Source organism: Papaver somniferum, chromosome 3, assembly GCF_003573695.1.
Source record: "Papaver somniferum cultivar HN1 chromosome 3, ASM357369v1, whole genome shotgun sequence".
Classification (NCBI taxonomy): Eukaryota; Viridiplantae; Streptophyta; class Magnoliopsida; order Ranunculales; family Papaveraceae; genus Papaver; species Papaver somniferum.
In genome coordinates, this window is record NC_039360.1 from 7,334,425 (window position 1) to 7,346,544 (window position 12,120).

The window sequence follows — 12,120 nt, forward strand, 5'->3', positions numbered from 1 at the left end:
TGGAATAAGAGCAATTGTTGTTGCCATTCCGTGGGATCAGGCCGTGGATTCGACCATGGAATAAGAGGAATGATAGATTATTCTGGGAATTCAATAGTGAATGTCACGGCTGAAATAATCTATTTCAGAAAAGATATTAGCCAGTTAAAGCGTCACATCCATTTTGAATGGTGCACATTCAGGGAGTCACGACGTTGTTTACCGCCTGAAAGCGTTAGTGTTATTAATCTACAGAGAACCGCCTAAATCTATGCACTCTCTCCACATAATCAGGGAACTGTGAGTGTCACCGACGTCCTGAAGGCGTCCGCCGCCCAACTATTCTTCTATGTGGAGGTGGGTCTCTCTCCTGCAGTCAGGGAACAGTGAGTATCACCGACGTCCTGAAGGCGTTAAGTTCTCAATCTACGGAGAACCTCCCAAATACGTTATTCTGCATAGAGGGCACGACGAAATGCTAGGGATCTAACGCTCAGCTAGTGGAGGCTTTTCGAAAACATATTCATCATGGCTTCGTAAAATATGAATCGTTGCATGCTTGAAAGTCGTGTCAAAAACATGGCTCATGATTTTACGGTTTTGCCCTTTGTTGAAAATCCACTATCTACATTAAGTCCCCTCCTTAGTGAGGAACAGTCATGTTCCGCAGTATGCATTAAATGGTGATTTTCAGTCGACGAGATCAGTGGTTGAACTCAGTCTACAAAGGTAGTTTCAGAATCCTCGATTTACCACAATGGTGTCATGTACGAGCAAATGCACAGATGAGGATCCTAATAGTGAGGTGGAGTGTCATCTGAGCATGGAGAGATGAGGCACTGCTGATTTGGGAGTTAGGAAGTTTAGTTATGGTCGGTTTAGGATTTGTAGCCCAAAAAAGGAAACTCATGTTTTATTAGGTTTTGGAAATAAATTTTATATAAAAGGGAAGAAGCCCTAAAAAAAAAATTTATTGACCGACCAACACTCCCTTTCTTCATCACCCTCACGAGTTCAGCATAAGCAGGAAAAGTTCACGTCAGCCCCGCCGACGTCCGATCACCGTCCGGCAGATAAGTCCGTGCGAGTTTTTTTTTGCTGTAAGTTTTATGATTCATGAGATGTTCACAAAACCAAAAATCCCATGGTTGCATGCACACGTAGGATTTATGAAGGATTTTTAGAAAACGTACGTATATACCCGTTTGTCCGTTAGTTGAAGGAACGAGCAAAAATCCCTAATATGGAAGAGACACATAAAATTTTGAATAGACATGGTCTAGTTGCAGTAGTAAAAGTTTTCTTTACTAGGTTTCATGAAAACCCAAGTTTGTTTTCGAAAGTATGAACCTTGCAAATACTTTTGAGAACGTAGGTTTGTTCGTAAAGTAATAAATAATAATCCTTAGAGTTAGAGGAATTTTTGAAAAGGCCTGGAGTTCATGATAAAAATTTGTTTGAGAACTCTCGAAATTTTATTTGGACTTCACAAAAACAGGAAAAACCCTCGTTTCATAGGTGAATGCTCGATTGGGCAAAAAAAATTTTTTATTCACGTGAGTTTATTAACTCACGGAAAATATATTTTTTTTTGTTTAAGTGCGTGACTTATTCATGCTTATTAGATAAAAATTGAGTTTTGAAAACACACAATTTATGAATTGGTGAATTCACAGTATATGTGTGAATTCGGTGATTTTATAGCGTATGTACACGTAAAAATCAGCGAGTGCTCACATCGAGGGTTATGTGAATTACTCATAGTTTCTCGAAAATTCAGTGTTGACTCTTGAAGAATATGTTTTATGCTCAATTTCGCAGGTTTGAAAGAACGAGCAAGTTTTGGGTTTTACGCTGATATTAGGGGTGTAAATATTACCCGAAAAAACTCAGCCTGCCCGTACCCGCCCAAGCCCGCCTGTACCTGAAATTGCCCAAAGCCTGTTATGGCCCGTTGCGGGCTACCCGGCCTGGCCTGGATTAATTTATTGGGCGGTCTCGGGCTTTGCGATTAATTATGATGCCCGGCCTGATACCCGGCCTGGTGCCCGGCCTGAAAGGCTTCTATGTGCTATTAATCATTTAATATCCTCTTAAAAAGACTTAAAAGTTACAATTTTATAATTGTCAATTTTGTGTCAAGAAAAATAAAATATATAATTGTTTTTACTTATAATTAACCTTTTCAAAACATTAATGGTAATATATTTTCTTATTAGAAAGTTTATTGTACTCTAATTAATTATTTATTATCCTAAAATTAAAAATTTGTCAGTGTAATTTAAATATAAAATAATACTATCACTTTACTTACGATATATGATGTTGGAAAGGAAAGGATATTGTATTTAATACCGTTCATTTGAAAATTTAAACTTAAAAAAAAATCAAAATAGTGGCCTGTCCGGCCCGATCTGGCCTGCCCGTATAAAAAGCGGGCTTTGGGTAGCAAATTATCTACTTGTACCCGGCCTGTCCGGCCTGAATTTGTTTACGGCCTCACAAATATTAAGCCTGGCCTGCCCGGCCTGTCTTAGTTTTTGGGTCGGGCGGCCCGGCCTGCCCGAATTTACACCCCTAGCTGATATCACTAAGTTCTTGAAATCGTAAATGGGTAAGAATTGAGGATTACCATTTTATAGATGCAAATGCGAGCATATTTGTGACTTCATATTCCTGGTTTCAGAAAATGGTGACCTCCAGCAGTAGCGATTATTCTTCCAGCTCTTCATTTTGTTGTAAGTTTCCACATATTTTTCTACTTTGGCCCTTCTTGATTCAAGCATGTCCAATTCAACAATCCTCGAATTAGACACTTCGGCTTCGTCCCACTGCACCCCACTTGCTGCCGCAATTCTTGCAGAGGGAATCTTGAGCTCCGCTGGGAGGATGGCATCAACACCATAGACGAGAGAATACGGTGAAGTCCCAATTGAGCTTCTTGGCGCGGTGCGGTAAGCCCGCAAAGCCATGGGCAATTCTTCATGCCATGTTCGTGGATTGTCATGAACTATTCGACTGAGAATCCAGATCAAAGTTTTGTTGGTGCTCTCCGCTTGTTCGTTTCCTTGGGGATAGTATAGCGTGGAGAAGGCTTGTTTGATGCCGTATTCTTCGAGTAATTCCGTGACATGTTTGTTGGCGAAAGGACCTCCATTATATGTGATGATGTGTTTAGGAACGCCAAATCTGCATATGATGTGCTCTTTGATGAAGGCAGCAACTGTAATTCCAGTAGTGCTTCAGAGAGGAATAACTTCAACCCATTTGGTAAAATACTCAATTGCCGTGATGATGTATTCATGCTGCTTCGAAGATGCTGGATTGATTTTCCCTATAATATCCAGTGCTCAGCTGTAGAAGGGCCATGGACTGCTCACAAAATTTAATGGGAGACAAGAAGTGTGAATGAGATTGCCGTGAACTTGGCATTGATGACATCTACGAACATAAGCGGCTGCATCATCTTCCATGGTTGTCCAATAATACTTCTCATGAATTTGGAGAAATAACTTCTTATTTCCTTGGTGTTCACATTCGTGCATCTCCTTCAGGATTGTAGGAATTTCATGTTCAGCCAGGCATGGCAGGAGGTTTCCACCAAAGCTTTTGCGGTATAAAATCCCTTCCAAGTAGACAAAACGCTTGGCTCTCTGAACGAGTTTGACTGCTACTTTCTTCTTTGATGGAAGATCGTTGTCGCGAAGATACTTTATGTAAGGTTCTCTCCAGTCCCCAGTGTGATGGATTGTTATAACCTCCAGATGATGAGGTGGTGTCTGACAGTTGGGACATGATCCTTGTAGCATCCTCGACTGAGCCTCCATGGAAGTCCAATAGTATCAGAGTCTTTGAAGCCTTCTGTAAAGTGTAACCACTAGGGTTTGCCCGCATATTTCTTCATGTATGCGCTTGAGTTGTTCACCGGCTTCCTCTTCTCCAAGGCATCGCGACAGGGATCCATCAGGGTTGCGGTAATATAACGGTCCGTGCAGCAGGAAAAAGTTTTTAAGTTCCTTGAGACTAACTTTTCCTTCCGTGAGAGAATTGCTCAATTCATGAATAATGGGCGCACACCAATCGTTCAATTGAGCATCTTCGACTTGATCAAGCCAGGTAGATGATACAGAGCGTCTTTGCACAGTGATGGATTTCTCGGACCCTTCGAATTGCAGTTTGGATGCTAGAGTCGCTAGACAATCGGCATGTCTATTGTTGGTGCGGCCAGTATGGACAATTGTTGCATCAGAGAAATGAGTTAATAGTCGTTGTGCCTCAGTTCTGAATGGGGCAAGTGTTATTTCTTTGAGAGAGTACACGCCATTCATTTGATTGACCATCAACTTCGAGTCCCCTATGATTTATAGGTGTTTTTCTCCTGCTTTCTTAGCCAAAGATAGTCCTAGAAAAAAGCTTCATATTCTGCCGAGTTGTTGGTGCAATGGAAATCCAGCTTGAAGGAATGTGAGAAGACTTCACCGGATGGAGATACCAGCAGAATACCTTCTTCACCAGTATCATTTCTCGGAGTGGCAGACCCGTCGAAGTATAATAGCCACATTTCTATCTGAATAATTGAGATCTCTGGAAACTCACCGGGCACTTCTTCATGTAACATCGTGATATCTTCTCCAGGGAAAGCGGCAAGTAAATCTGCGACTGCTTGTCCTTTGATTGCTTTTAGAAGAACACATTCTATGTCAAATTCTGAAATTTGAAGTAGCCACTTCGCTGGTCTTCAGATTAAAGCAGGTTTCGACAGTAAGAACTTTATGGGATCGTCTTTGGCTACCAACACGACCCTGTTTGATAGTAGATAATGTCTGAACCTCTGTATCGCGTGAATCAATGCTAGACACGCCCTTTCAGCCTTCGGGTACCAGAGTTGAGCATCCCTCATTGTTCGACTGAAGTAATAGATTGGACGTTCGATGCCTTCTTCATCTTCCTGGGCGAGCAATGCTCCAATAGCGACGTCACTGGAAGCTGTATATAGTATCAGAGGTCATCCTTGTACTGGAGATTTCATGACATCAGGTGATAGTAATATTTGTTGTATTTTCTGAAATGCCTCTTGTTGGACGGTTGTCCACGTGAAACTTGCTCCCTTCTGTAGGAGAGGAGTGAATGAAGCAATGAGTTGAGCCAGTCCAGGAATGAAACGCCAAATGTAGTTTACCTTGCCCATGAAACTCTAGAGTTACTTCACAGTTCGTGGAGGAGGCATGGTGGTGATGGCTTTTGTTTTTTCTGGATCGACCTTGATTCTTTCTGCAGTGGCTAGGAATACGAGAAACTTTCCGGAAGACACGCCGAAAGCACACTTCAGAGGATTCATCTTTAGTTTGTATTCTCTGCACCTCTCGAAGACTTGTCTCAGAATGTCCAGGTGGATGCTCGAGTCCTTGATTTCACCACCACATCATCAACGTAGTCTTCTACTTGCTTGTGCATCATGTCATGAAATATCGCAGTCATGGCTCGCTGATAAGTGGCTCCTGCATTCTTCAGACCAAAGGGCATTAATGTGTAATGGAAGTTACCGATGGGAGTTCAGAATGCAGTCTTGTTAGCGTCATGCTCATACATCTTGATTTGGTTGTATCCGCTGTAACCGTCCATGAATAAATACATGTCGTGACCGCTGGTTGCATCGACGATCATATCAATGTTTGGTAGTGGAAAGTCATCCTTCGGGCAGCACTTGTTTAAGTTCCTGAAATCTACACAATACTGGATCTGACCATTCTTCTTCTTGACTGGGACAATGTTCGCCAGCCACGTTGGATGTTGAATGGGTTTGATAACCCTGCTGTTAATAGTTTCTGGATTTCCACCTTGATTTGTTCCTCGACTTCGTGTCTGAATTTCATGGGTGGTTGTTTGACGGGTTTGGAACCGGGAGTGATCTGCAGATGATGAGTACCAACTTGTCATCGAGGCCAGGCATTTCTTCATACGTCCAGGCAAAGATATCTTGATATTCTTTCAACATACCTATCAATCCTTCTCGTTCTTCAGGTGAGAGAGCAGAACTGATTAAAATTGGCCTTGAGTTCTCGTCCGTTCCGATGTTGATAGTCTCGAGGTCGTCAATTGTGGAATCCGTGCCATCTTGCAGCTGTCGTGGTGCATCTCGAACTTCTTCATCGAGTGACTGCTCACTCTCGCATGATTCTTCAGGGAGGGGAGACATTTCAACGGCCTCCCATGTTGATTGATAATCCTTACAGACGGAGATAAATGACTCTCCCTTTTGTATCATAATCAGTAATGAAGTTGGACTTTTTATGAGTTGTACCTTGACCCTGACGATGTTTGAGTGGTGTGGTGGATGGCTTAATGGATTTAGCATCCATTGATGATGGTTTTTCAGCTTTCTCAATAGACTTCCAACTTGGAAGTGGAGTACTACAGATCTTGCTTGGAGGTACGGGGATGCTCTTTGGAGATTCCAGGAACTCGACATCGTGAACCGGAGCATAATGAGACACCGAATCCGGGATGCAGATAATTTTTTTGTTGAACAAAGCTTTCATACACTGGTGGTACGTTGAGGGAACGACTTTATTGTCATGAAGCCATGGTATTCCAAGTATCATGTGATAATCAGGGTCTTTCTCGATCACATGAAGCTTGACAGTGGATTGAATTGGCCTTACTTTCAGATCCACGTAAACATACCCGTATGTATGACTCTGGCTTCCTTCAAAACCCATCATCAATATGGGATGATGAACGATTTTGGTTTGTGCAACTTTTGCCTCTTTGAGAGTCTTCATAGTGACGAGATTTGTCGAAGCACCTGTATCAATGAGAACTCTCCTGGATTCGGCACCTTTGATAGAAGCGGTTACGAACAGAGCGCGGTTGTTCCCTTCCTCTGCCATTCGGTCTTCTTCGGTGAAGGTGATGTTATTGATCGACAGTTCAGACATCATGGATACTTGTTCGACCACTGGAGATGATGGGACGACTCGCACGTCAGATGATATTTTGTTAAGTGCAGCAAAAGTGTCCACGCGTTGATCTCTGGAAAAATGTAAAAGTTCACATAGATTCTCGATCAATTGTGTGACCTCTTGTTCCACCGGATTTTCATAAGTGGTAAAACTGTTGGCTTGAGGAGGATCGTCAGTTGAGGGATTCGAAGGTTCCACCATTTCTGCTCCAAAAATCCTTGTCACGTGCACCAGGAAAGTGAACAAGTTATCAATTGCTCTTTTCAGCCAATCCACGTTTCTCGACAAGTCTTCCTGTCTCCGTGCCAATTCAGCCAAACTTGGGATTTCTCCGTCAATATATTCAACGGAGATAAATTGAGAGGTAAAGTATGAAAGTTCATTATAACCAGAATCATTTGAAGGAACATGAGGAATGTTACATTTGGGATGTCCTGGCTAGGGTTTGGAGTGGTTGAGTTAGTCCTAAGATTGACCATCTTACGAAAATGTGAGATTGCAACCGAGAGATTAATCTCCCACTGTGGTCGCCAATCTGTGGATGGGGAAAAAATGGGTCGCCGGTTTTTCGGGAAAGCGGAGAGTCGAGCGTGCTGTCGAGACTCCTCAACCGGGCAAAATGTTTAATCCTCACACAGATGCACCGCTGCAAATGGGGTGCTTAGATTCGGGAAATCAATCTGTATGACTCCGGCCTAAACCAAGACAATGGCCGTTCCAGAGTCAATTCAGTCGCAAAGAGGGAGATGGGTTGATCTGTAGGAGGGATGCTGAGAATTGTGTGGGATCAGTGATGATCGAGGATTATGGGTGTGTTGAAGGTTTCTGAAATAATGGTGAACTGATAAGTTCTAATAAGTTCTGATGGATTGATGAATTCATGAGAGTGATAGCTCGAGAAATTCTACGTAGACAAGAGTCTGTCTTGTTCAATCATGGTTTCAGGGACTTATTTATATTGTCAGAGTCGTGAACACCTTGATCCCTGTAAGTATGACGGTTTCTTGAGTGAAAGAGTGAGAGAGTGGGAAAGTGGGAGATCGTGGTAAAGTCAGTTCCATGTCGTGTGGAGACTTGAATGATCGTGCACCCACTACTTTGCTAACTCCTTCAACCGTTTGCACGACTTACACACATTTCTCGTTGTTGATGAATCCACGTGCCGTAGACTGTCAGACCAAAACCCTACGTGATATCCCCCCATTTGTGACGTGATTGATGTCTCACAAATCGTGGAGTCTGCAGGGCAGACGTGTTTTGATTAGTCAATTGTTGACAATGAGTCTGAGTTTCGTTGAATCGAGCATGGATGATGAATGCTCAGCGATTCACGGGTTGAACATGTAGTTCTCTGAAGGGATGTCTGTATTGTTGATTCACTGATGAATTACTGACGAGCGACTGAGCAAGTATTACTCAATTCTCCGAATTACTGAATATTGAGGATTTGATGAGCAACTGAGCAAGCATTGCTCAATTCACCAAATCAGTGATTTTTGATAGTCTGTCGTGCAACTGAGCAAGTATTTCTCAATTCGACAAATTACTGATGAGTTGCTGAATATTGATCAATATTCGAGCAATTGAGCAAGTATTGCTCGATTCGGCGAATTATTTAATGGTGACGTGACCCAATAAAATATTAATTTAAATATTGATAGATTACCGAATATTGTATAATTAATTTTTATGCTGATTGGTGGATCAACATAAATTTATTAGTGTTTGAAATTTCTCAGAATGATGGTTTCACAGAGTGTTTATTCAAAACCCTAATTTTTTCGATCAATCCTCCATCAATTGGCGAATTGTTGAAAATTAGTCATGAATGAAGAGGGACCGACCACATGGGATGATGAAATCCCATGTGATGCCCAGTGCTCGAGTGAGCACGCACCAGGGTTCTCAGTTTGAGAGTTGGTGAAAATAATGATTAAATGGTGGATTCACCATTTACTAAAAATATTGCTGGATTCAACATTATGTGATAAAACCTAGGTATGAGAGATGGGGGACCGACCAAGAGAGCATGGGACCGGCTCTTGGTGGTCACGTGACCATTTGTTAGTCGTTTGGAGAGTTCTCCATTGGTTGGAGAAAGTTCGGGCCCAATATGAGCAATTGAGAAAATTATGTCAGAATTACGAAAACGTGTGGGACCGGCTTCGTGCAAGCTCTAGGAATGACCCTGGTCGGTCATGAAGGCATGCACGTGTTGCCATGATGTCCATGTCTCCATACTGAGAGTTTCAGTATTTTCTGATACGCTTTTGAGCAATATCGTGAATTTTCAGAAGAGTTTCATCTTGACTGAGAATTCTCGATTTTTTGTTGGAGTGAGCATGTATGCTCAATTCATCAATATTTTGAAAATATTAAAATTAAAATATTTTAATATGTAAAATTTCCGTGAGAGGCTAGCCGGTCGTGTGACCATGTTGGCTTTTGGTTTTTCGTGATTCGAGCAATATTTGAGAAAATATGAAGAAATCATGAATTTTTCTCAAACCCCAGGAGCTTCACGAGTTGAGAAAAATAATAATTATGAAAGACTAGGGATTGCAAGGTGTGGGACCGGCCACGGCTAGGGCATGGCCGTCCGGCCATGTTGCCCAGTCCCGCATACCTTACCCTATTTTATAATATTATTTTGTGAATTCTTGAAGTTATGGAGAATCCTTGAAGATATGGAGAATCCATGCGTTTTTGTTGAAACAAGGAGTTTCATGAGATTAGGGAATAATTATAAAAAGCTAAGGATTGTGAGGTGTGGGACTGACCACGGCCCCGGCATGGCCGGCCGGGTTGCCCGGTCCCGCACACCTTTCCTTATTTTATAATATTATTTGGTGAATCCATGAAGTCATGGAGAATTCACGAGTTTTGCATAAATAAGGAATTTTGCTAAGATGGAGAAGTCTTCATGAGTTTATAAAAACCACAAAAATAAGGAAAAATAATGGAGGAAGCATGGGACCGGCCACGGCTAGGGCATGGCCGGCCGGCCGGTGGACCCGACCCATGGGCGCTTCTCCATTATTTTTTTATTATTTTCTCTCCTGTTTTGTGCAGAATTCCTCATTGTTTCATATTTTTGGATGCTCGTTCGTGTATCCGGGTGCTCAGTCGTGCATCATTATCGAGTACACTTGCACCATTTCTGTGGGGCTTACTCAGTGATGGTCCAGATGCCCGGTTGTTGAGTATTTATTACTAATTTATGAAATTCAGTGAAGAATAATTCATGAAACTGAGTAAATAAAGTGAATAGTTGTTCATTATTAATTCATAGGATCAGCTGTGGATTCGACTACGAATTCAGAATAATAACACAAGCATTACCACCCTATGGGATCGCGGATTCGACCATAAAATCAGAGTAATTAAGATTATCTATTACCATTTCATGATATCAGTGGATTCGATCATGAAATCGGGATAATGAGATGACATAATGTTTTATTGTTATTCTATGAGATCAAGCCGTGTATTCGATCATAGAATAAGAGCAATTGTTATTGCCATTCCATGGGATCAAGCCGTGGATTAGACCATGGAATAGGAGCAATTTTTGTTGCCATTCCATGGGATCAGGTCGTGGATTCGACAATGGAATAGGAGCAATCATAGATTATTCTGGGAATTCAGTAGTGAATGTCACGGCAGAAGTAATCTATTTCAGAAAAGATATTAGCCAGTTAAAGCGTCACATCCATTCTGAATGGTGCACAGTCAGGGAGTCACGACGTTGTTTACGACCTGAAGGCATTAGTGTTCTCAATCTACGGAGAACCGCCTGAATCTATGCACTCTTTCCACATAATCAGGGAACGGTGAGTGTCACCGACATCCTGAAGGCGTCCGCTGCCCAAATATTCTTCTATGTGGAGGTGGGTCTCTCTCCTGCAGTCAGGGAATAGTGAGTATCACCGACGTCCTGAAGGCGTTAAGTTCTCAATCTATGGAGAACCGCCCAAATACGTTATTCTGCATAGAGGGCACGACGAAATACCAAGGATCGAGCGCTCAGCTAGTGGAGGCTTTTCGAAAACATATTCGTCATGGCTTCGTAAAATATGAATCGTTGCATGCTTGAAAGCCGTGTCAAAAACATGCCTCATGATTTTACGGTTTTGCTCTTTGTTGAAAATCCACCATCTACATGCAACACGCCCATTATAAGAAAGTGTCAGAAAGCAGGGCAGTTAGTGGCGGTAAGAAGTAGTGGGTGTTAACTAACCAGTTTCCTCCATGGTGGGAACGTGGTCTTTGGAATTCACACATAATCCCACTTCTCCATTACTCAATCACTCCCACTTTCTACGAGATCAGGGTGCGTTCAATATGACTTGTATAAATAGGTTTTAGCTATTTCGACCAAACAACAAGTTTCGGTTAGAACAACAAACCGATAGCTTTCATTCCGCAAGCCAGTTCCAAATTCTGATACAAGTCATAAAATAGCCACACCTTCAGAATTAACCATTCTGGTCTCAACACCTTCTTCGCTTCCCTCCCTAAGACCAACCATTCTCCTTCACTTTGTGACTGAAGCAAGACTGGAACGGCCATTTCTTGGTTTAGGCCAGGATGGTACAGATTGATCTCTCGAATCTAAAGTACTCTCGTGCAGTGCATTTGTTTTAGGTTTAGATTTGTTTCTCATCCACACACCCAAATTTACTGAAACCAACAGAAACAGTTTTTACCCACAAACAAGGTGATATGATTATTTTCTTCATTACATTTTGTGTCTATTCTCTTGAACTAGAAATCCCAAAATTTAATTGGTTAATAGTTTTAAAAATTTAGTCTCGGTATTTTCTGCCTCTCCTCAAATGAGCATGATTTATATGGGCTGATACCAGCTCTACTAGGGGCTGGTACCAATCCATCGATCCAATGATCAGAATCATCAGGATCTGTCTGTCCTATATGAACTGGTATCAACCCTTAATAAAATTGGTATCAGCCCATATAAATCATGCACCCATTTTTTTGCCAGTTCTATATTGTGGGGTTGCAATTACATTATATACTCATGTAGCCTGGAGGAAACTATTAGGCCCACCCGGAAATAGTACAAGTATTCCAGCAGTCCCATGGTTCTAAGGTGCAAGAGGTCACCAATGGAATCATTCTTGGTGAAAAGTGAACCTAACTTGGCAAAACAATTCTG